This window comes from Artemia franciscana, chromosome 1 (genome assembly GCF_032884065.1).
Source record: "Artemia franciscana chromosome 1, ASM3288406v1, whole genome shotgun sequence".
Lineage (NCBI taxonomy): Eukaryota > Metazoa > Arthropoda > Branchiopoda > Anostraca > Artemiidae > Artemia > Artemia franciscana.
Genome location: NC_088863.1, coordinates 39,634,120 through 39,660,202, shown reverse-complemented (window position 1 = coordinate 39,660,202; position 26,083 = coordinate 39,634,120). Strand labels below are relative to the sequence as shown.

The 26,083-nt window shown below is 37.3% G+C and overlaps 2 protein-coding genes across 2 annotated transcripts in view; one reads left to right on the top strand and one right to left on the bottom strand.

Moving 5' to 3' along the window:
* Positions 1 to 5,991, bottom strand: part of LOC136029505 (uncharacterized) — a 140,114-nt gene extending 134,123 nt beyond the window's left edge. The window contains exon 1 of the mRNA XM_065707953.1: positions 5,977 to 5,991. The gene's annotated coding sequence lies outside the window, so the exon portion shown is untranslated. The remainder of the gene's footprint in view (positions 1 to 5,976) is intronic.
* A 14,376-nt stretch (positions 5,992 to 20,367) lies between these two features.
* The window catches only part of LOC136029498 (M-phase inducer phosphatase-like), a 35,161-nt gene continuing 29,445 nt past the window's right edge, over positions 20,368 to 26,083 (top strand). Inside the window, exon 1 of the mRNA XM_065707942.1 lies at positions 20,368 to 20,505. The gene's annotated coding sequence lies outside the window, so the exon portion shown is untranslated. The remainder of the gene's footprint in view (positions 20,506 to 26,083) is intronic.

The window sequence follows — 26,083 nt, the reverse complement described above, 5'->3', positions numbered from 1 at the left end:
CGAACGGGTCATTGGATTTTAATGAAATATGATATTTAGAAGGACCTCGTGTCTCAGAGTTCTTGTTTTGAATCCCAACCGGATCTGATGACATCGGGGGAGTTGGAGGGGGAAACCGAAAATCTCGGAAAACGCTTAGAGTGTAGAGATCGTGATGAAACTTGATGGGAAGAATAAGCACAAGTTCTAGATACGTTATTGACATAAGTGGACCTGATCCACTCTCTTTGGGGGGAGTTGGGGGGATTTCCAATGCTTTTGTGAGTTCGGTGCTTCTGGACGTGCTAGGACGATGAAGATTGGTAGTCGTTTCAGGGACCTGAACAAAATGACTTGATAACAGTCGTTTCCCCGATTTGACCATATGGGGGCTAGAGGGAGGGGAATCGTGAAAATGGAGATAGGTTTGTCTTACGAATGGGTGATCGGATCTTTATGAAACTTTATATATAGAAAGATCTCATGTCTCAGATGCTCAATTTTCCATTTGGATCAGATCCGGAGACACAGGGGGGTGGAGGGGGAAACAGAGTTCTTAGAAATTGGAAATCCTGGAAAACTCTTAGAGTGGAGAGATGGGGATGACACTTGATGTGAATATTAGGCACAAGTTATAGATACGTGATTGACATAAGCGGACCGGATCCGATCTCTTTGGGGGAGTTGGAGTTTTCTAGTGCTTTGGTGAGTTCGGTGCTTCTTGAAGCGCTAGGTCGATGAAATCAATGAGTCTATTGCCTAGTCTAATTTTAGGTTCTGACCTCGTCACAAGTGCCATATGAGCTCTTGGCTTGGAGATTCTGTAGATAAAGTTTTAAAAGAAGAACAGTGTCGATTTAGCAAGGAGAGAGAATCCGTCGGCCAAATTTTCACTCTCTGAAAAATAGTTGAACAGTGTCAGAGTCATCAGACCCCTATAGTCCTCAGTTTCATAGATTAAAGACAAGTATTTGAGTCAGCTGATAAAGAAGCCTCAGTGAAATTCCTATCCTTGAATGGCATACCAGACAAACCCATGAAAATGATTGGTAAAATGAACAAGAACAACATTGCTAAGGTTAAGATATAAAATGAAAGTAGTAGCTGGTTTCGCATTGAATCAGGAGTTAAGCAGGGTTGCGTTCTATCTCCATTTATATGGATAAATTTGAAGGTATTTGTCCGAAAGAACACACCAAAGGCTATGAAAACATAGAATCAGATGGGAAGGTAAAACTCTACTAGACTTAAATTGGGCTGAGGATTTGAGAGTCTTAAATGAAAATTTTAGCTAATTGAATCATTTCTTGGAGGTTTTGAAAGTTCAGTGTGCAAGAATAGGTCTGAATGTTAACATTAAGATGTCTTAGAGTAGGAATAAATGAAGGTCAAGAGTTAAGGCTGGGTAACGAGAAGAGCGATTAAGTGAACAGCTTCACATACTTTGGGAGAATTATTCGTAAAGATGGTGGATGGAGGTCACAAGAAAGGGTTTATAGGAAATTGCAACTTTTTTGGAGAATGTAAAAAGGAAAGCCAATAAAAGAATGGAATGGAGGAGAATCGCAGGCTTCTGAGGCCAACTCAGTTTTGTTGGCCTCCAGCGGCTTGGTGCTGCAGTGACTTGTGAGTACTAGCAGTAGTAGTAGTTTTGAAAGTAAAACAAAGCTGTAAAGAAATTACATTTTGTTACAGGAAAGTAAAAACACCACTTTATCCTTTTGTGGGGTGGCCGCGTGTCACGCTAATTTACGGTATTCTATGTCCATTTTAACTTTGTCTCCTTTGTCGTTATGATTTAAGCTCGTTCTACGTTTCAGTTCTTCAGTAACAGTAAGTTCTACTCGTTTCCAGTCTGATATCTTTATCACATCTGCACGCTGTGTTAATAAATGGCAGAAACCTAATGTAAGTTTTGATGGTAGAATTCGTAATAGAAGCTGTCCAACAAACAGTTTTTGACTCTTAAATCTCAATGCTAGCTTATACTCCCTAATCAACAACCGTGGAAATCACTAAATACCAAATTTGGTGAAAATAAAACGTTATGTCAAAAGATTATTTATTTAACAAGCTTTGATTGCAGACATCAATCTTGCAATATTGTTTACAGATTCCTAACCACCAACATCATCAATCCTGAAGTACCAGCTTTGATATGAAAAAAAAAAAATAATAATAATAAAATGAAACACTCCTTCATGGAATCTGTGCCTAATGTAGGTTTTTTTTTAATGTTTTAACATTAGCCACAGGTTGGTAATAAACAACCTGAGTAGCCATTATTTAATAATTGTCACATTTAAAGTAGGACTGACATTTAATGAGTTAGGAAAGCAGGTTCATCGCCCTGTAAGGCTTAAAAATCTGTCAGAAATTCAAACTTTGTATGTTTTTCTGTATACTTTGTATGAAATTCAAAAAGTGGAGAAAGGTCCCCACTTTTCAAAAGCCAATTTCATTTAAAAAAAAACATATTTCAAAAATAGTTCTTTGTCTGGATGTTAGGATTGAAGAATAATAGATTTTAGTATGAATTTTGGTTGTGGTGTTCTTGCGCTGGTGTGGCCTCCTCTGTTATCTCCTACCTTGTGTGTTTTTTTCTTTTGTTTCATTTCGTTATTTCGGCATTTTCTTACCTTTGCTCCCAATCGTCCAGTTTAGAAAATTATTTATTATGTAATTTGGTCAATAAAGGTCTTTTCTTGTGTATGTCCTATTATTTACACACCCAACCTTAAGAGCTCTGCTCTCTATTGGGAGTTAATGTTTTTTCTGTATTTTTAAGTATGCTAAAAAAAGTATCTAAAAGTACCTAAAGGACCACTCCCTAAATTTCCCTGAATTGAATACCTAAGTAACTCCCTAATTTGAAGCGGGCCCAGGAGCACCAGCATAAACTTAATGGGTTGGGATTGTGCAATATTAGCCTTAAATATCTTGTCCACAAGCTCAGTATCCCCTAGACACAATCTTCAGTTGAAATCATACTTACATTTGAGTAATATATACTTTGTAGGTTTTCATTTAGTACAATCATACGTGATCTGAATAAATTTCCAGTGAATCTGTTAATTATTTGGGACAATTAGTAAAATTATCCAAGCTATAACTCGAATAATTTGATCATGTGGAAGCATTCCCTAAATAATACTATAATGATGGGAAGTCGAAAGAGGTACACCTACGTTTGGATTTGAGGAGAGAGAGTTGGAAGGAACTTTGACCTCAGGTCTAAGGTCAGTCTTGCTCCTGGGACTGAAATGTCCCTTCTATTTGAGCAAAAGTTTTATATGGTGCTTTAAAAATATTTCCCATTCTAATTCAACGAGTCTTGTGTTTAAGCAGTCGTTCTTATAGAGTCGGGGCGAAAAGTCAAACTTCAGCGTAAAGAGCGAGGGGCTGAGGAAGGGGTGGTCCTCCTTATATACGAAAAAATTTATTTTCGTTTCAATTTTTAGCGTTAATATTTACTTCCCGTTGTTTTGTTTTTCTGATATTTTCCAAGACGATAAATAAAAGTTCAAACAGGGATGAAATCCTGTTAATAGACAGTGGTAAATTTCACAAAAATTCTAGATATTTCGGTCACATATGCAGTGACTGTCATCAGTAGTAATACTAAACTAAAACAGTTAAAAACAATGATTTATATACAAAATAAAATAAACTATATATTGCATAATAATTTTGTTCTTTCCAAAGCAAAAACGGAAGCAAGTCTATTTGACCTTATTGGATCCAGTTCATTAGCTTTGGATGAACTAACACTTGGACAGAGGTTAATCGCATTGGGTGAACTGAACACTACTCGATCTGATTTTTATAAATTATCGTAAATAGAATTCAAACCAAATTCAAACGTGTCCCTATTTAAAGCTGTATTCTTAAATAAAATTTTCTTAATTTGAAGAGTTTCGCGAAAACTTTGCTTTAAACTCCGGTCCCTAGAGATCAAAGAGACATTATCGAATAAAATGGTCTGGAAAGTCAAAAGTATGTTCCGAAAGGACTGAAGTGAAATCTTCAGACTTAGAATGTTTCTTTAAAGTCGATGAAATAGAGTTTTTTTTCTGTAGTAATCTCATTTCTAAATTCTGGTTAGTATGTCCCACATATGAGCTTCTGCAAGTACATGGGATTTGATAGACCCCACTTTGTAGCTCCAATTAAGTTAGATCCTTCCCAGAATTTGGAAAACTACCCAAAGTATTACTACTCTTTAAAGCTACCTTTAGACCATTACTCTACAAAATTCTTTAAGTTTTTCCCTTAGCCCGGGTACATATTGTAAGAAACAAAAACATCTTTCTCCTGAGTTGTCTCCAAGACTTACTTAGAAATCTCTAGAAACTTTTTTTTCTTTTTAAAACAGTCTGGTTAATTAACCACTCTGAGTACATGTTACTTATTAGTATTTTTCTTAGAAAAAACAGCTCCTCCTCAAAGAATTTCGGAGAAGAATTATTGAGATTTAGACAACGTGGGTAATGAAATAGAGCGTTTTGGACAACTCTCGGCCCCACCCCTACACCCTACCATAGGACCCACCAATCCTCATTCATAGTAGCTGATGCGCAATTATAAATCACTAAATGTAATTTCAGAAAAAAAAATTAAGTGAGTCAGCTTGATTAAATCAAGCATTAACGTGAACGTCCAGTTTAACCATTTATCTCTTATAAGGTATGTGGCTGCAGGAACAAATGTGCCGCCATAAGCATTACTTCGCCTACAACTGGGAAGCTCAACATGCAGTTTTTGATACTTTTAAATCAATTGCCTATCTCACAATTTTCAATTAATAGCAACTTGGCCCTTTTTGGGTCAAAATGGTATCTTGGTACCACAAAATGGCAGAAAATGACACTTTTCCGTGGCACAATCCTATTTGTTTACTCGTAAAGGACACTGTAAGTCTTAAGTTATATTCCAATAAGCCCTCCCCCGATCTTCTAGGACCATTAATATATTATATGACCCATGAAAAAAAATAAATACGTATCCTTGATCTTCCTTCGGAAAAAAATGCATAATTCCACATTTGTGTAGATGCGATCTTGAAACTATTCCCTGTGGCTCTCTGATACGTTGAACCTAATGGTGTTATTTTCATTCAGATTACTTACCTATTTAGGGGTATTTACCTCTCTTTCTAAAATCAGATGGTTTTTCTCTGGTTTGTAGCTTTGGATGGGTAACTTAAAAATTCAATGAATTTTATGTCTGAAATCAGCATTAAAATTCAATTTTCTTATTTGTTAATTGTTCTCAAAATTACCTTTCTTAGAGTTTCATTACTATTGGGCTGAGTCACTCCTTACTTTCTGCTTGTTACCACAGGCTACTTGCCTAGGCCTAACAAGCCATTTACTACTACCTGGCTAGACCCAGGGACGAATTTCCAGCATTTTTTTTTGGGGGGGGGGGCTGGAGAGGTTTATACCCGGATAGTCAAGGGGCATGGGATATATAATAATTTTTCTCCACATTATTTGGGGGGCAACTTCACCCTGGACTTACAATAGGGAGTTGAGGGCCAGTCATCGTGTGCTTTCGTCCATCCTTCCTGTCTATGGTCTCAAAATCTCCCTGTGTATTCATTTGGAGCTGAGTCGACTATGGTTGAGCTTACAGCGTAATGCTACTAGCCTCTGTCCAAACCAAATAATCCGTGACACTGGGACTTGAACCCAGCCCTGCAGGATATAGAATTGCAAGTTAACAATACTACGCAAGTTGACAGTACAATATAGAATTGTCTATTGACGATACTATGCATACTGATTATACAAAACATGCAAATTCTGTATATATAATTATATACAAAAAAAAGTAAAATAAGGCAATGTTAATAATACTTGTCACATTTAAGGAAAGCAAAAGAAACACTTTGTGAGGACCGGGTTTAGGCCGGAAGAAGATAATCACCTGAAAATACAGGATTAAAATAGCCTTAAATCATATACCCATTGTTCACAAAAGCGATTCGGTTACCAGAAGCAGTTTTGATGTTCGTGAAGTAACCACCTGGAAGTGGGATATTAAAGAACTTCTTGTCGCACCTGCTTTATCCAGACGGCAACCACAGCTTTCTTCCATCAAAAAAAAAGTTTTGGACTAAACTTGTTTGCTGTGTAATGCCTGTATCCATGTCAAGAATTTGGAACTATGACTGAATATCATGCAATGTTATCGATCTGCGTTAATCAGTACTTCAAATACAGCTTGTGGACGGTCATATACTGATCAAATATTCTTCCTCGATTTATTTTTTGTGACGAGGAAAGTGAGTTAAATTCAAAAGTTAAGGCAATAAACAAGGGCGATCGTTGAATATATAGGGAAATTCAAAGGCAATGGTCATCACATGAATACAGATATAAATGATTTGAAAACTCCTCCAAGATTGGTTATTGTAAAAAGGAAAAGTGAGATGATTTATGGCAAAATAACTAAAATAATAGAGTGTGACTCGCCAAAATCTGAGCGAACATACGGAGATATCCAGGAGGCAACAGAAAGACCAAAAGTAAAACATCGAGCTTGGTGGTAATACAGTATCGTGCATTTGAGTGACCTCAGCTGAGATGGATCCAAAACCTAAACCATTCCATATCTGAGGATGAGACTTTGGAATACATCATAAGACACATTACGCTGTACCTATATTTAGCCATATGTTCAATATGTATTTTCAGGGCAAGTCGCCCGTGTTTTTTTTTTTTTTTTTTTACTTTTTCTGGTAGTTACAGTCTTCATTGGGGCTTTTTAAGGCTGGAGAGACAAATCAAGTGCAATTTAAGTGAATTTTGTCGAAAACAAGCAAATCCGGTGAGGTTTTTCAATTTGCCGGCTTCGTGTGAAAAAGCTTTAAGAATTATTTACAAGAATACAAACAACTGCATGTTACGCTAATACCCTCCTGAGACTGGGCATCCCTATTTGTGGACACCCACTCGCAGAATTTCTTATGCAAAAAATATGACTATTGCTCAGATTTTTTTTTTAATATGCTATTCGTGCCAGGAATACCATTTAGAACTTCTTTTTTGGAAAGTTCATGTAACTTAGTGCCTTTTTTGCAAACTCAAATTCAAAAGTGTCAAGAATAAACTATAATAAAAAAGGGTGTAATCATTCAACTCTACAATACACATGGATAATTTTACCAGAAATCAAACAGTTCGTGGTAACGAACTGTAGTAAGGAGCGACCCGGCTCAATAGTAACCAAAACTCTAAAAAATTGAATTTTGATATCAATAGCTACATCAAAAGAATCGCATTTTAATGCTGATTTTAAATATATAAGTTTCATCAAGTTTAGTCTTACCCATCAAAAGTTACGAGCCTGAGAAAATTTGCCTTATTTAGGAAAATAGGGGGAAACACCCCCTAAAAGTCGTAGGATCTTAACGAAAATGACACCATCAGATTCAATGTATCAGAGAACCCTACTGTAGAAGTTTCAAGCTCCTATCTACAAAATGTGGAATTTTGTATTTTTTGCCAGAAGACAAATCACGGGTGCGTGTTTATTTGTTTGTTTTTTTTGTTTTTTTTTCCCAGGGGTCATCTTATCGACCAAGTGGTCCTAGAATGTCACAAGAGGGCTCATTCTAACGGAAATGAAAAGTTCTAGTGCCCTTTTTAAGTGACCAAAAAAATTGGAGGGCATCTAGGCCCCCTCCCACGCTCATTTTTTTCCCAAAGTCAACGGATCAAAATTTTGAGATAGCCATTTTGTTCAACATAGTCGAAAACCATTATAACTATGTCTTTGGGGATGACTTACTCCCCCACAATCCCTGGGGGAGGGGCTGCAAGTTACAAACTTTGACCAGTGTTTACATATAGTAATGGTTATTGGGAAGTGTACAGACGTTTTCAGGGGGATTTTATTTTGTTTGGGGGTGGGGCTGAGGAGAGTGGGCTATGTTGGAGGATCTTTCCTTGGAGGAATCTGTCATGGGGGAAGAAAAATTCAATGAAAAGGGCGCAGGATTCTCTAGCATTACTATAAGAAAACAATGAAAAATAAACATGAAAACGTTTTTTCAAATGAAAGGAAGAAGTAGCATTGAAACTTAAAAAGAACAGAGATTATTACGCATATGAGGGGTTCTAAAAATACTTTAGCATAAAGAGCGAGGTATTTAGGAGGAGATAAATAACTTGCTCTTTATGCTAAAGTATTTTTAATAATTTCAACTATTTATTCTACGGCCTTTCTGATTCAGGGGTCATTCTTAATGAATTGGGACAAAACTTACGATTTAGTGTAAAGAGCGAGGTATTAACGAGGGTACAAACCCTCTCGTATACATAATAAAAATATTAGGTTATGAAAGTTTGTTACGTAGGTTAATTCTTAAGTTACGTATATTTTTTACTAATAAAAACGTTCGTTAAAAATTAAAAGTTCTAGTTGCCTTTTTAAGTAACCGAAAAATTGGAGGGCAACTAGGCCTCCTTCTCCACCCCTTATTTCTCAAAATCGTCTGATCAAAACTAAGAGAAAGCCATTTAGCCAAAAAAAGAATTAATATACAAATTTCATTTTAATAATTTATGTGCGGAGAGCCAAAACCAGACATGCATTAATTCAAAAACGTTCAGAAATTAAATAAAAAAAAAACTAATTTTTTTAGCTGAAAGTAAGGAGCGACATTAAAACTTAAAACGAACAGACATTACTCCGTAAATGAAATGGCTTGTCCCCTCCGCAATCCCTCGCTCTTTACGCTAAAGTTTGACTTTTTGCCACAATTCTACTTTTTAAAACAATTAAAAGCTTTAGCGTAAAGAGCGAGGGATTGCGGAGGGGACAACCCATTTCATATACGGAGTAATTTCTGTTCGTTTTAAGTTTTAATGTCGCTCCTTACTTTCAGCTAAAAAAATTAGTTTTTTTTATTTAATTAGTTTTAAGGGATGACTCTAGAAGAGTCTTAAAAAGCTCCCTATCGTCGTGTGTGGATGCTTGGTTTTAATCAAGGAATCTGAAACTAGTTGGTTTTAGAGTTTCCTGGATTTTTACGTTAGCGAAATATCATTATGATTGGTCGTTTAGTTACTTTTCTAAGCTTTTCTGCATAGATTTTTAATTGAAAATTGATTTTAATTAGAAAAATAGTTTTCAGAACAGTCTTCTAGTGGATATCAGCAAGACGTTTTTAATCTATTTAAAAATATTATTATTACTTATCTTGTCATTGCACCTTTCATTATCTTAAGTGTCGTATCAGTTCTGTCCTATTTTGCTACACTTTGGAAGACAATCTAAGGGTACATTGCTTATCAGCTGAAGCTGTATTAGCCTTGTCCCAGACCCTACTAGAAGGCATATTCCTGACAAACCTGACACGCTCAAAAGTGGTGTCAGATCGAAATAAAAAGTGCATCATTGGAATCAGATTGTTCGAAAACTTTGAATAATTTGATTACAGTCTCCTACCTTGAACAGCAAGTAAAATCACTTTCTTGCATCGGTAGCGCTGATGTGTCTCCCTTTTTTCTTTTTCTTGTGCTTTCAGTAAAGCGCTAGTTTTCTATAGTCCTACAAGCAGAGGGAAATATAATTAGTTGTTTTATTTCTATTTTTTTATTGATATATATTAGATAGACTGCGAAGCAATAATTTTTGTTCATTTTAAGTTTCAACTTTGCTCTTTACTTCCATCAAAACATTTTTCTATTTATTTTAATATACAAGGATAAACTTTAGTGTGCACAGTAGAATTTAGGAGGAGAGTAGGCTAATAGCTCTTCTTATGTATGGGTAATTTAGGCTGTTTTTTAAGTTACGTTTTTATTTACAACTAAAATATTTTCCAATAAAATAGCTGTTTAAATAGAAGTAAAAATCTATATTAGAATTTAAGACAAACAAAAATATAGTCATGGACATTCGAATCTAAAACGGACAGAAGTTGCCAAAAATGAACAAATGAAACCTAAAACACACAGGAACTAAAATGAATTATCATATCAATCGTAAGATATGAGCTGCTACTGTAGATGAATAAATGATTCCTATAATGACAGAAATTAAAACGAATAATCAGGTCAAATTTAGCTTCCATTTACTTTTAGGAGGTAAACCCATCAGTTAAATACAGAAAAAGAGACATATTGGTTGAAATTGAGATTCACCTCCTATGAGCAAAACATTATTTAACATTTGAAGATAAGTTATCTATGCTAAGTTTTAAACATTGGGCTTTGGATCATTGCCCATCAACTTAAACCAAAGGGAGAGAGGGGATAAATTTTCATAGGGGTGTGCCATGTCCAACCCTTGCGTACTTAAAAGATTTTTATTCTGACTGGCGTATTTTTTATTTGTCACAACATCACACTATAACAACACAAATAAAGTCTGAAGGCTAATCAAGATTTAGTAATACGAGTGGTGCTACCGTATCCTCCCTTTCAAACCAGCTAAATGACATGGGTCTCATTTGTATATTCATTGAAAGCGATATTTATTTCGAACAGTTTCAGTTTTATTTGTAAAAGTATAAGCAAAAATAAAAAACCGAACAGATACCCATAATAATAAATATTACTGAAAATAAGTAATTAAAGTAGACTCACTGTCTCATTGTCTAATTATATTAATTCTTGCAAGTATCAGATTTTTTTTATTTGTTACTGATATACTTACAACTTGAGAAAATGTTTAAAATATATATTGTTTTCAGTAAAACGTAACTGAAACTCTCGCCCTGCTTCTATCTATGGACTTTCATTGTCGCTTCTCTTCTAACCGCAGAAAATTTGAGCTGTTTTTCAATGTCTTGACGGTTCACCACAAATTCGATATAGCCATCCTGGGAAAAACACAAATTCTTTCTTAGAGTTGTGACCCATTTAAATCCTTTTTGCGGCCAAAAATGCCAATTTGCCAGTTTTAAGAAGCAAAAAAAAAATAATGTCGTCGATTTGGGGATCGGGCCCCGGCAAGACTATGCGACAGGCCTGTATATATTTGTTCTCATTGTCACTTATCATGTAACCGCAGACAACGTGAGTCTCTTCTTTATGTCATGGCGTCACCATAGGTTCGATGCAACCACCATGGGAAAAATACAAATTCTTCCTTAAAAAGCTGTGCTCTTTAGAAGAAAAAAACTATGTAGCAGATTTCAAAGCAGGGCCCCGGCACTCGGCATGTGGTAGGCTTGTATATATTGATTCTTGTTGTAAGTAGCAACCACCAAATGAGTTAGCTTTGTTTGCTTCTCTTTCCTAGGGAAAATGGAAGGCTCCCAAGAGAACACAGAGAACGTTGAAGGGTTTTGTCTTCTAACAGCAAAATTCTTTGCTTTCACTTTATTTTTGACACGTTCCAATACTCGCTTTTTCAAGATTGCTTGTAATTCTCACTGCCACTTATCTCTTTATCGTATATTTCCTTATTCTCGCTGTGGCATATCTTTTAGTCGCAAATTTCTTTGTTGTTCACCTTTGAACTTTGCTTATTAAATAGACTAATTACGCTCGATATTTTATACTTAGCTATGTTCCTATTGAAATGTCGCATGCATCATTGAGATAAAAACGATCCGTTCACTCTCGGGGGGGATGATGTAATATATATATATATATATATATATATATATATATATATATATATATATATATATATATATATATATATATATATATATATATATTGAATATTCATCCTCTTCATAATAATATGGAGAAACTTCACAATTTATAGATACTGCCAAAGACAATTTATAGATAATGGGCTATCGTACATATATTCAACTTTAGTGCGTAATCATAGGGACCGCAATAGCGCTGCCTAACTAAACAGCGATGTGGGCACAATGCATTATTTATTTATTTACTTATGTTTTTTTTTTTAGACCAGGGCACTTCGTATTGAAGGAGTTGTCGTAGAAACCTCGGAAATGACTCATTTGATTGTACATTTAAAGGGCTAGTGCCTTTTTAAATAGTCGAAAGTGATTGCAGGGTAACTAACACCCCTTCCATGCCCACCATTTCCCAAAAACATCCAATCAAAATTTTGAGATAACCATTTTGTTCAACGTAGTTGAAATGTCCGGAAATTATGTCTCTGATGATGACAACCACCCCCCCCCCGAGCCCTCAGGGTAACGGTTGTAAGTTATGCCCTGGTGGCATATGGGGCTTATATGGAAAGGGTAATTGTAAAAACTTCGGAAGTGCATCATTGGATTGCTAATCAGAAGTTTTAGTTCACTTTTTGAGAATCAGAGTGATGGGAAAGTGAATATCCCCCCCCGCACCTCGTATTTTCCCAAAATACATCTGATAGAAATTTTGAGATGGCTATTTGTTGTCGAAGAAACTTCAAAAAAGGTCCCTTCGATTGGTAGTTGAAAGGAATAGTGCGATTTTTTATAGTCGAAAATGATTGGAGGGCAACTAACCCCCCTCCCACGCCTACCATTTCCCCAAACACATCCAATCAAAATTTTGAGATAGCTATTTTGTTCAACGTAGTTGAAGGGTCCGGAAATAATTTCTTTGAGGATGAACCCCTCCCCAGATCCCTCAGGGCAAGGGTTTTAATCCATGCCCTGGGGACATACATAGAAAGGAGTATATATAGAAAGGCATATATGGGAGCATATATGTCCTGGGGGTATATATAGAAAGGGTGATCGCATAAACTTCGGAGGGAACTCATTGGATTGGTGACCAGAAGTCCTAGTGACCTTTTTAAGATTCGGAGTGATTAAAGGGTGGATACCCCCCCCCACAAAAAAAACCTTGTATTTTCCTGAAATCCATCTGATAGACACTTGGAGATGGTCATTCGTTGTTACAGAAACTTCGAAAGGCCCATTCGACTGGGAATCAAAAGGGCTATTTTAAATAGTCGAAAGTGATTGGAGTGCAACTAACCCCCTCCCATGCCATACATTTTCCCAAACACATCGAATCAAAATTATGAGATAGTCATTTTGTTCCACGTCAATTTAGGGTCCGAAAATTATGTCTTTGAGGATGAAAATCCCCCCAGAGCCATCAGGGCAAGGGTTCCCCAAATGCATCTGATAGAAATTTTGATAGCCATTTGTTGTCGTGTAAACTTAAAAAAAGGCTCATTTGATTGGAAACTGAAAGGGCTAGTGCTTTTTTCAATAGTCCAAAGGCATTGGAGGGCAACCAAACCCCCTCCCACGCCCACCATCTCCCAACACACATCCAATCAAGTTTTTAAACAGACCTTTTCTTCAACATAATTGAAAGCTCCGGAAACTGTGTCTTTGAAGATGACCACACCCTAGACCTTCAGGGCAAGGGTTGTAAGTTATGCCCTGGGGGTTTATAAGGTATATATATAGAAAGGTTGATCGTATAAACTTCAAAAGGGGCTCATTGGATTGGTGATCAGACGTTCTAGTGTCATTTGTAATATTCAGAGTGATCGGAGGGCTGATACCCCCCAACACCCTCACCCCCCACACACACACACACTTCGTATTTTCCTAAATGTGTGTGATAGAAATTTTGAGATGGCCATTTGTTGTCGTAGGAACTTCGAAAAGAACCCATTCGATCAGAAATTGAAGGGTATAGTGTCCTTTTGAATAGTCTAAAGTCATTGGAGGGTAACTAGCCCCCTCCCAAGCCCCCAATTTGCCAAACCGTCCAATCCAAATTTTTAGAGACCCATTTTGTTCAACGTAATTGAAAGGTACGGAAATTATGTCTTTAAGGATGACAAACCCCCCAGAGACCTCAGGGTAAGACTTAAAAGTTATTCCCTGGGAGCATATAAGGTATCATAGACAGTGCAACAGTGCTGCCTAAGTAAAGAGTAATGTGGGCACAATGTTTTGTTTATTTATTTGTTTATTTTTTTGTTTAGACCAGGGCACTTCGTATTAATGGAGTTGTCGTAGAAACTTCGAAATGGGCCTATTCGATTGGAAATTGAAAGGACTAGTGCCCTTTTAAATGTTCGAAAGCGATTGAAGGGCAACTAAACCTCCTCCCATACCCACTGTTTCCCCAGACCCATCCAAACGATTTTTTTTATATCCATTTTGTTCAACGTAATTGAAAGATCCGAGAATTATGTCTATGAGGATGACAGCCCCCCCAGAGCCCTCAGGGCAAGGGTTTTAAGCCACGCCCTGGGAGTATATAAGGCATATATAAAAAGGACGATCTTACAAACTTCTGGGGGGAGTCATTTGATTGTTAATCAAAAGTTATAGTGCCTTTTTTTAAGATTCAGTGATCAAAAGGTGGATACCCACCCACACCTAGTATTTTCCCAAAATACATCTGATAGAAATTTTAAGATGGCCATTTGATGTCAACGAAACTTCGTGAACAGCTCATTTGATTTAAAATTGAAACAGCCAGTGCCCTTTTTAGTGGTTGAAAGGGATTGGAGGGTAACTAACCCCCCTCCCACGCCCACCGTTTCCCCAAATGTATCCAATAAACATTTTGAGATAGCCGTTTGGTTCGACGCAAGTGAAAGGTCTGGAAATTATGTCTTTGAAAATGACAACCCCCCAGCGCTCATGGCAAGGGTTGTAAGTTATGCCCTGGGGCCATATAAGGTATATGTAGAAATGGTGATCATATAACCTTTGGAGTGGAACATTGGATTGGTAATCAGAAGCTCTAGTGTTCTTTTTAAGATTCAGAGGGATCGGAGGGTGGATACTCCGCCCAAATACCTCGTTTTTCCCGAAATGCACCTGATAGAAACTTTGAAAACAGCTCATTCGATTGGAGATTGAAAGGTTCAGTTCCCTTTTAATAGTCCTAAGTGATTGGAGGGCAACTAACCCCCCCCCCTCATGCTCACCGTTTCCCCAAATATATCCAACATAGCTTTTTAAAGGACCATTTGTTTTCACAGAAACTTCGAAAACAGCGCATTCGATTTGAAATTGAAAAGTTCAGTTCTCATTTTAACAGTCGAAAGTGATTGAAGTCTAACCCCCCTCTCATGCTCACCGTTTCCTAGAACACATCCGACAAAATTTTGAGACAGCCATTTTGTTCAAAGTAATTGAAAGAAATTGGAAGCTATGTCTTTGAGGATGGCAACCCCCCTCAAAGTCCTCAGGGCAAGAGTTATGAGTCATGCCCTGGAGACATATAAGGTATATTTAGCAAGGGTAATCGTATAAACTTCGGAGGGGGCTCATTGGATCCATAATCAGAAGTTCTAGTGCACTTCTTAAGACTTGGAGTAATCGGAGGGTGGATACCCCCCCCCACACACACACACCTCGTATTTTCCCAAAATGCATCTGATATAACTTTCGAGATGGCCATTTGAGGTCTTAGAAACTTAAAAAACAGTTCATTTGTTTCTAACAGTTCAGTTCATCCCAAGCATATTCCAGCATTTGTAATTTTTCGGCGCTTTCTGGTAAGCGGAATGTTATATATTGGGACTCTCCTGGGCTGTAGTATCTTTTTGTCAAATCTCAGTACTTTCGATTTTTTGTTCGCTTTCCGGTCGGTGACCAGTGGCCTAGCAAATGTTAGGAATCTCCTGGGCTATAGTAACTACTTGCTAAACCTCGAGCAAACATCAACACTTTGAATTTCCTGGTCCCTTTTGGGGAAGCTACCTCAAAAGTTAGCAAACTAAGAAGAATTTATTGGGTCAAAGTCATAAAGAATTTGAGCCAGAGTGTGTCAAAAAGCAGCCAAAAATGTCCGAACCAGTTGCGTTCGGAATGTCTGCTTGGCAGCCTGGTGGGAAGAGAGCGACCGAGAAGTTATACTTCACTGGTGGTCATTGCTGACAAAGTCCGTCGAGCAGATTTCCCTTAATTCTCATGAGGCACTCAGAATGAAGAGTATCAGGACGGCACAGGAAAGCTGTAGCTGCAGGACAAGTTTCAGCTTCGTACATTAGATTAGTGAGGCTCCACGATTCTTCATTTTTGGTAGCTCGATCGATCATCAACTTCTTCAAAACGTGGCTCGGCCTAGCAAAAACGACAGAGCGTGAAACAATTTAGTAGTCGATGTAAGCTTCCGAAGATATAATAGAGACAAGGTAAGCGAAACGGTCAACCATTTCAATTTGTTTTTCGGCAATCGATTCATTTGATTTGCCGGCGATATTGATTGGAGTTCGTGACCAGTGCTGTTTCACCAGTAATTCACAATCAGTGACAGCTCTGTTCCCGCACTTTAGTCCAACGCCTAGTTTCCTGGTCGTGCATGTCAAGTTTTACATCCCCCTCGACTTGTTAAGAAAGTTTCAGCTTAAGAGTCTACAAGATGGCCGATGTTCACCCCCCCCTTCCTAGAAAACAACCCCTGGGGAATATCCCTCGCGGAAAATACCCCCTAAAAAACCCCCTCAATCCGCAGAAATTACAACCCCGAAAAAAAATTCCCCGCGGCAAATACCCGCCCTCCGGGAAAACTTTTTAGGAAAATACCCCTTGTAAAAAATATCCCGCCGGAAAATAGGGTTTTCCAAATTTGAGAATTTTGTTTGAGTTGATTTTTCAGTTTAGTTGAAAAGGGCTAAGGAAAGTGAAAAAGAGGAATTTACAAGCAATAAGGATCTTACAAAATAAAAAACGGAATTCATTTTTTTTAAGAAATCCATATGAAGCTCTGCCACTTTTGGCAGTAGCGGGTGGCAGATTAGAAAAAAACAAGAGCTAAGAGCTCATATGACACTTTTGACGAGGTCGGAAGAGCCAAGGGCTCATATGGCATGATTTCTAGCAAAATTCTAAGAATCAACAGATTGATTTAGAAGGAAAATCATAGGCTTAATGCCGGTCGGGATTTCAAATAAGAGCTCGGTGACGCAGGCCCGGCCGTCCTGCTACAAACGGGGGTCCCCCACTTGACCAGCAGGCCCTAACCTCTAATAAGTCACGCGAAATTGCGTCATCCTTATCATAGGTAAACAATCTCCTATTGCGTAGCATACAGTTGTACGTATGTAACATCCAACAGTTACTCCATCCACAGTTACAACAGGGGGTTCTCCACTTGACTGGTGGGCCCTGACCTCCAACAAGTCACGTGAGATTGCATCATCCTTAACATAGGCAAACAATCTCCTATTACATAACAATCAAGTGTAATTATACTATTACATAACAATAACACCTGCTGGCTGTCGTCAGAATGACGGTATATGTGTGTGGTAGGAATTGTGAAATATGTGTGTCGCAAGAATGGTGGGATATATGTGTCTTTAAAGTCATTATATCGCCACTACTTGCCTACAGATTCTTCTGGGCACCCAGCTGACTGACCGTATATTGAACAGTAGGCTGTACGAAAATGCGGCTCAATCCCGCTTTCTAGGGCCGTAATGAAAGAAAGGTTGAAATGGCTAGGGCATGTTCTGCGCTTGAAGGATGATAGATTGCCGAAGATTGCCCTTTTTGACCAACCATTTAGGGCTAAACAGAAAGCAGGTCATCCTAGGTCGGGGTGGGAGGATGTCATAAAGAAAGATTTAAGGGAAATGGGAATTCCTGGGAGGGGTAAAGAGGGGTGCCTTACGTAGACTGGGATGGAGGAGGAGTGTGTGTAGCTGTGTTGGCTACAGATGGCTTGTTACTGTGGTGAGTTGTTAGGAGTAGTAATTGCGTTCTATCCCCCTTTATATGTATCATTTTAATGAACTTTGTCTTAATGAGCACAGGAAAGGCAATGGGAGAACACGAAAACAAATGGAGGAAAAAGATTCCTGGACTTAGATTATACAGATGATTTAAGCATCCTAGATAAAAGTGTAAGCAAAATGAATCAACTGTTAGAGATTTTGCGGGTTCAGGATTCTAGAATAGGTTTCAGAATTAATGTTAAGATGACTAAGTTGCTAAGGCTAGGAATAAGTAAAGATAAAAAGGCAACGTTGGGTAACGAAAATATTGATCAGTTAGACATCTTCTCTTACATTGGTAGTATTATTAGTAAAGACGGTGGGAGCAGTGAAGATCTTGAAAGTAAAACAGCCAAGGCTCATGTGTTTTTTCACTGCTGAAAAAAGTTTGGAAGAATAGGAAGATAAGTCTGCAAACAAAGAATAAAATATTGGAAGCCATAGTGAAGGCAATGGTCAAATATGGTTCGTGAGGCATGGCCGCTCCGAAAAGTGGATGAAGATTTTCTAGATGTTTTCCAAAGACATTGCCCGCAGATTGTTCTGGGTACCCGGCTGACTGACCGTATTTCAAACAGTAGGCTGTGCAAAAAGTGTGGGTCAATCCTAGTTTCTCGGGCTATAATGAGAGAAAGGTTGAGATGGCCTGGGCAAGTTCTGCGGATGAAGGATGACAGATTCTCGAGGATTGTCCTTTTCAGCCAGCCGCAAAGGGCAAAACAGAAAGCAGGTCATCAGCAGTTGGGTGGGTGGATGTCATAAAGAAAGATTTGAGGAAGATGGGAACTTTTTCGCAGGACGGAAAGAGGGATACTTTGAATCGATTGGGATGAAGGAGCAGCTTGCGTAGCTGTGTTGACCTCAGGCGGCTTGGTGCTGTGGTAAATTATTAGTAGTAGTAGTAAGAAACTGACAACCCACGGTTATTTGTTTTTTTTTAGTAAAGTACAAATTACATTATGGTTTTCAGAAGGCACGGGAGGTTGTCAGCCCCATTCCTCTTAATTTTTGCATGTTTTGAGTTTGACATGGTTATCTATTGTAATGTTTGTTCGTTTGGGTTTCATTTATTTATTAATAGAGATTTGTGGTTGTTTTACACTCGGAAGATAAGAAAAAATAACTCATAGAATCTGACAACGCTTTCGTCCGTAAAAACCTAAACATTAAGAATTTGTCGGTTCTCAAAGCCAATTATGCTTTCATAGGAAAGCTAAACCTTTTTAAACTTTATGGTGCCATACATTTTTAGCTTCATCGTGATGATTTCTCACCTACATTAATTTTTACTGTTTTTTGTTTCTTCTTTTTTTTTTTTAATTTGACGCCTGCTACTGCCAAGAATTGAAAACTTCGTGTAGAAAATAAACTAAAAAAGAAAAACTCAAGTAAAATTCTCAAATTTGGAAAACTCTATTTTCGGGGGGGGAGGGTTATTTTGGGGGGATACATTTTGTTTAAAGGAATTTTTCGGAGATGGGGGGTGTCTTCCATAGGGTATTTTCCGGGGGAGTATTTTCTTATTGTGTATATAGTGACAACTAGGATGCTCCTAAACTCATTTGATTTAGCTCGATAGTTGTAGTAGTGGTAGTAGTAGCACTAAGTGCAGAAGTGCTGTTGTATCAGTCACAGTTGCAAGTAGTCACAATCACAAGCAGTTATCATGAAAGTCGCAAGTAGTTGCAGTCTTTGTCGCAAGTAGTCGAAGTCACAGTTAAAGTCGCAATCGCAAGTCATTGTTCTATTTTGATAAACTTGACGGCACATAAGTTAATTAAGGCTTTAAAAAAAACTATAAAACAGTCTTCTCAGAAGATTTTTGCATATTGTTTACACTTTGAAAAACTGATTGATAGCTCTTTATTTATTTCTGGATTTACAGGAGGATTAGGTAACGATTTTTTTCCAGTTTCTTTGACCGTGCCCACTCTTTGACCCAAATCTAAAAAGTGTGTTATGGTGTTCTAGCAATTTATACTAACAAATTGTTCGTATAATTTACTTAGTTTTTCCAAATCTAGATTTTTTCGAGAATTTGATCCCCCAATATCATTCCTCTGTGTACAAACTTGCCTGTGGAGGGCTTAAAGCTGCAAAGGCCTCATAGAATCACGATTTTGAATTATTTTTTTATTTATTTTGCACTGAAAAAGCCTGTCTTCATAGGCTAATCATTTAAATTCACAGATCTTAGGCACTTATGTATATTAAGGGAGAAAGGTCCTTATAAATTGTAATTCAGCTGACTTCACCTGATTTTTATTTCTTATTTACCTGATTTGAGTCATGTTCAGTTGTAGAATTTGTTTAGAATAGTAATTTTAAAATATATCCAAAAATAAAGCTAAATCAGTATCTGTTTATCAAAAACAGCAACAATCCACTTAGACGAAAAGTTTATTTTTGTGGAAGGGTGCTTGGGCTTTTTATTTGCTATTGCAAAACGCTTTGAGGGCAAATTGACTAGAGTCCCCTGAAGCTGAAATGAGCATTTTGTCCTTGCTCTGAACGATGTCAACCATAAAAGAATCTCAATTTTCGGCCTTTAGTGGAATCTTCAAAATACACTATCCTTTGTTATCAACCAGACAAAGAAGTTGGTGGGCATTTAAATTTTGTGTCTAGAAAAACCTGAATTTTATCAGGTTCCGGATTTGAAAAATTCTTTGAAACACCGCCTTCTACATTAACCAATCAATGGCTTTGCCGCTTCTTGCTGTTAATGCCTTGCCGCCAGCAAACTTTGAACGACGAAAAGAAGATTTCATTGTGGATCGTGTGTCGGGAAAGGTTGTGAATGAAATGTCTCTGTTATGAAATGCAGCTCAGTATTTGGCTTGAGGATTGAATGCTCTATTTCGGGATTATTTGATATGCTTTTTACAGGTTATAAGCTTTTCTTTGGTCTTTGATTTGACTTTGGAAAATTTTATGTTTGTAAGGCTTTTTCAGTCGTAAGCTAAATCAAGCTTTCATTTAAGTCACTACTTTTGATAGCCATAAGTATACAAATTTTTTAATAGTCTGTGCAGCTTATTAATTTTGGCAAGCTAGCAGACACCTGAATATGCCTATAGCTTAAGCCAGGTTGGACAGCAGTTTCTTTTCTAGACTGCCTATGATACTTATTGTAGTCTATCTCCAAGGCTTATTATTCATGACCTTTCAGAAAAGTGACCATGATATTTGGATAGAGCACACAGTGAGGAATCTATTTGTACCAGTTCTATTTTATTTAGATGTTTCCTTCAGAAGAATGGTAATTTTCAACTGTTACTTGCATTTTTCATGATAAAACTCGGAAAATGCTTTCACACTTTGATAGCTCTCTCCAGCCTATCCAAACATGATCAGCAATCATTTTGCTGATAGTTTAGGGGCTATGTTCAGGCACTAAGAAGGGGGGGGGGGGCTTGGATGCCATTAAGCTGAAAAGGGTAAATATGCAGCAAGATTTCTCTTTGGAATAAAGGTGTAATTCTAGATGAGGGTTTTTGTCTGTCTTGAAAAGCAGTTAAAGATTATGAGCAAACATCTCAGGAACAAATTGAGGAATAAGGGTTACATCAATAGACTGTTCAGGTAGGCATAGCTAAGAAGTAAAGTTACCTCTAGTCAGAATTGCATCTTGGATCAAAATTTAGTATGCATTTGCATTGGAGAATTTTACTCCTCACCCCCTATATACCAATTCAAGTTAGGCTATACATTTGCACATTGGGGGGGGGGGTAAAGTTCATTTCTGATGCAAATGAATATTAAATTCAGATCTAGGATGCAATGCTGACTGTAGAGGTAGACTGAGTCTGATATTTACCCCTACCTCCCTAAAATGCAAATATATAGCCTACCCTGAATTGGTATATGTAGGGATGCAGTAAAGTTCATTTCTGATGCAAATGCTTTTTAAATTTGGATTCAGGATGCAATTCTGATAACAGAGGTAAGTTTATTTCTTAGCTACCTCAATAGTCTATTAATTTAAACCTTACCCAGATTGAGAGCCTAAATGACCCTTGGGAAGCTATTTGAAGTGCTTACATCCATCATACCCCCTCCTTAGGGTCTGACCTTTGATGGCTTTTTCCAATCTGTTGTGTTGTAAGAGTGAAACTTTAGAAATTGATGTCCTACTCAAGTGATCCCCAAGGATAGTGTTTTGAGCCCAGTGGTTTTTTTTGTCCAAATCATGGGGAGGGGCAAAGTTGGAGCCAATATTTCCAAATTAAAGGAAAATGACTGTAAAAATGGAAAAATGAGCCATTTGGTACCATAAAGGTACTATATAGTACCATAAAATCAGGCATTGGGCAGGGATTGCTCCCCTGTCCCATTGCAAATTATACCCCTGTTTGAGCCTCATACATTTGCTCAATCCTCATTATATAGGGTTTTAGAGATATCAAAATCTATTTCATAAAGTTGGGGAAAATGCTATCATATGACTTAAAATCCAGGCAAAATGATAAGATTTGCATTAAAAAAAACAACAAAAAAACAAAGAACCAGAGAAGACTGAAAACACATATTAAGGTAAATTTTTTGGTCAAACTTTAATCAGGTAACATTTTCATCTTTGCAATGTTCTAATTTCTAAAGTAAGGAAAGGGCAGATATGGTAGCTAGATAAAATCTTCTCAACATATGTTATTGGTTATAAATTCCTTCTTGAAAGTTTCATTCACCTAACTCAGCTATTTTCCAAGATAGCTATAAGCTCCTCAGCTAGTAATTTACAAAAAAAGAAAACTAATAATAAAAAAAGACTAATACTATTCAATATTCCACTCACATGCCAAATATACTCTTATCTACCCCAACTTTTTCTTATTTTGCTGGACAATGCAACTTGAGGATTTAAGGTAATACCAGGTATACCATCCCCTAATGAGGCAGAATATGCCCCTTTGTGTAAAAAATTCTTCATAAGGCACTGAGATAATGTGATTAATGGAAATTTTCTGGATACTATGTAAAATTTAATTTGTTATTATGGTGCTTCCTGTATTGTCTGCATTGCCTTTCTGTTTGTTTAATTTTATATGTAGCCTAGGGTTACCTTTGACCTCATTTGGGGTGGGGTGCAATGAACATGGAAATTATTTTAAAGAATAAGGGAGGAGCTTGAAATGGTTGACTAGACCCTCACATCAGATAGGAATGTTGGTGTAGCATGGCAATGTATCAAAGAACCGGTGATTTACCTAGAAAGGAAACACTTGTTGGCTAGCTTCATAAAAAATACCAAAGACTTTACCATGTATCCCCAAAAAAACTCAGAAGATCAAGAAAAAAAGAAAGAAAAATAAATGGGCTAAATAAAAGAAAACTCAAACAGAAGAGGATTGCCCTAAGTATAAACTACCAAGAAATTAGGTGACAACATTGGTTAGGTCTACCTTCTCTGAGTGTGGAGAGAAACTAGCAAATCATAGCCGTGATAATCCAAAAGCCTTTGGAAGGTACATGTTCTCCAGCAAACCAGTCCAACACCTCATACCAGATTTTACCTTACCAATTGGGGATAATATACCACTCAACTGAAATAGCAAATGAATTTAACCAATCTTTTTAAAAAAAGTTTTTGAGGAAGACCCCTATGGGCAACTTTCAAACCTACCACCTAAGCATGTAACTACTCCCATGCCCAAGATGACATTCACTATTGACAAGGTTCAAAACAGTTATCTAAGATCAGTATAACTAAAGTAAGAGGTCCTTATGGAATCCATCCAAGGCTCCTGAAAGAACTGGCAAACAAGATAGCCCAACGCCTTTAAATACCAATGAATTCCCCAAAGATTGGAGATATGCTAATGTGCTTTCTGTATTCAATAAAGGAAAGCCTATAGATGCCAAAAACTATAGACCTGTCAGTATAGCCTCTGTCTCTTCTAAAATTATGGAAAGCATGGCAAATAATGCAATCATAAATCACCTGACAACCTACAATCTTTTGCCCAGTTGCTGACACTGCTTTAGAGAAAGTTAGGTCAGTAGATATAAACTTGCTTGATGCCTAAGATGACAATACTAAGCTCATTTGTAAGAGGATTCCAGTTGACCTTTTTCTACTTAATAAGGCCCCTCATCATAGACTGAAGTTAAGACTAGAATGCCACCAATTAATTAATGAAGTTGTTGACTGGGTTATGGCCTTTCTGACAGACAGAACACAGGTTGTTGTTCTCTATGCTATGAGTGGGTCACTACTTTATGAGCCATCACACTAGGTGGCTCACTAGCTGTAGCCACTCTAATCTAACACTAGTAGGTGTTTTCTTGCTGTTATAGTTAACTCCCAGTTCCATCAGCATACCCTCTTAGCTGCTGCAACTGCAGGGTGACATCTTTGTATCATGAAAATAACTTTTTTCTTCTGCAAGCAACATGTTATCAAATAACTGTACACTTCTGTGCTAAAATCAGTGTTGGAGTTTTGCATGAGACTTACTTCTCCTCAATCCAAGGTAGACAAAAAAAAACTCGTCGAAAGTTTCCAGCAGTGTGCAACCAAAGTGCCATACAACATGAGGAGCTCCCGTTACCATGAGAGGCTTGCTGCATTGAAAATTCCAACCCTTGTTTACTTAAGGGAAACAGATGATGTCATAACAGATTTCAAGCATCTACAAGCCAACTCTAGATCGAGCCTTCTTCCCATCAACCACAACCAGAGAACCTAGGAAAACTCAGAAGATTACCCAACAAACTACCAACAGCAGAGAATGCTACCCCTCTTTTCCAACTGTGTTGCTCCATTTTAGAACTTCTTAGGCAATTAAACCATCCAATTTCAAACCCTGTTGTCATTCAAGCATGGTATGGACAGAAACTGGGAACAGAGGGGATGACATCTATACTGGGACTCCTCAGAGTGATCAACCTAACTTTGGAGTCATTGCTGGCAGGTTTCACAAGGAACCTTTCTTTCACGCCTGCATAATGGAATTTAAGATAAGGTTACAGTTATATTAAGAAAAAAAATGAGAATTGAAAGTACAACTGTTTTGTCAGTATTAATATTTCATACTAGGGATAAATGTAGCTGCATAATTGCCCTGGAAGGAATTCTGAAAGTTGATCTATAGATTCCCAGAATCTAATGAATTAAATATTTTGTTATATAGTCTAGTTCTCAATAGCCCATGCATAAGACTTTAGCGTCATAGGTGAGTCTTAAAAATGTATGGTACCATTGTAAGGTGTACTAACTTGAGATTTTATAAATGTATTATGTTCATATAAACAATGTTCCTATTCAATTCTTTGTTACCTGAAAGTAGTTAACCTATAATTAGTGAGCCATGATCAAAAAAGCTATAAAAACTTTTTCCAAGAAATGACAAACAAAACTGTATAGGTATCCGTGTAGTGATAAATAAAATATTGACAATTATGTTGGTCTCTTTTTGGAGTCTACATTTCTTTGACTCCGACCCCCTGAAAAGATAATTTCAATGATGTAAGTTTTTTTTACACCTTTTTACAATTTCTTTGATAAGTCATTAATTAGGATTTAGAAAGCTATGGAAAATGAAACACTTTATTTATGTATACTTTCTGCTGTAGATGCATCCCTATTTCTGAAAGTTTCACCTTTACAACGTGTAATTTTTCTAAGCTTATGGAAGGCTGGTGTCCTTTTAGAGGAGGAAGGTAGATTCCTCAAAAGATCTTCCCAGGACTTAATTTAGGCTCTGGATTCATTCATAAAAGTGCTGTTCACTTAACCAGTTACTTTCCAAGATAGCAAAATTCAATTGTCCAAAGTTTAAGCATAGTTATTTTACACAATTAGCTTAGGCCAGGGCTAATACTCTTTGGGATTTCTGCCAAGATCTTTGGTTCTGAATTTGGTTCTGAACTGTGGATAATGTAAAAAAGTGCCTCTTTATTAAATTTTACCCTCAGAAAGTGTATTAATTATATATATTACTAGCTGTTGGGGTGGCGCTTCGCGCCATCCCAACACCTAGTTGGTGGAGGCGCTTCGCGCCCCCCCCCCCCCAAGCCCCCCGCGCGCGTAAGTCGTTACGTGCCATATTAGTTACGTGCCATTGTAGTTGTGTCCCTGTGTCCCACCTGTGAATATAGATATATATATATATATATATATATATATATATATATATATATATATATATATATATATATATATATATATATATATATATATATATATATATTATACTTCGTAAAACTTGCGAATATACAACATTCTTGGCTGCCCCATTGTCTGTGCATATAAATAGATTGTCAGGTTTACCAACTCTTGAACATGCAACATATAATTGTCCATGGGAAAAACAATCTGTATTCAGATCTATACCTTGTTATTCTAATGATTGCCCTTGAGCTTTGTTGATGGTGATTGCTAATCGAACATTCTCTGTGTCCCCGTCGTCATTTATATATCCCCCTGTGCCCCCTGTGCCCCCCGGCGTCCCCGTTGTTGTTGTTT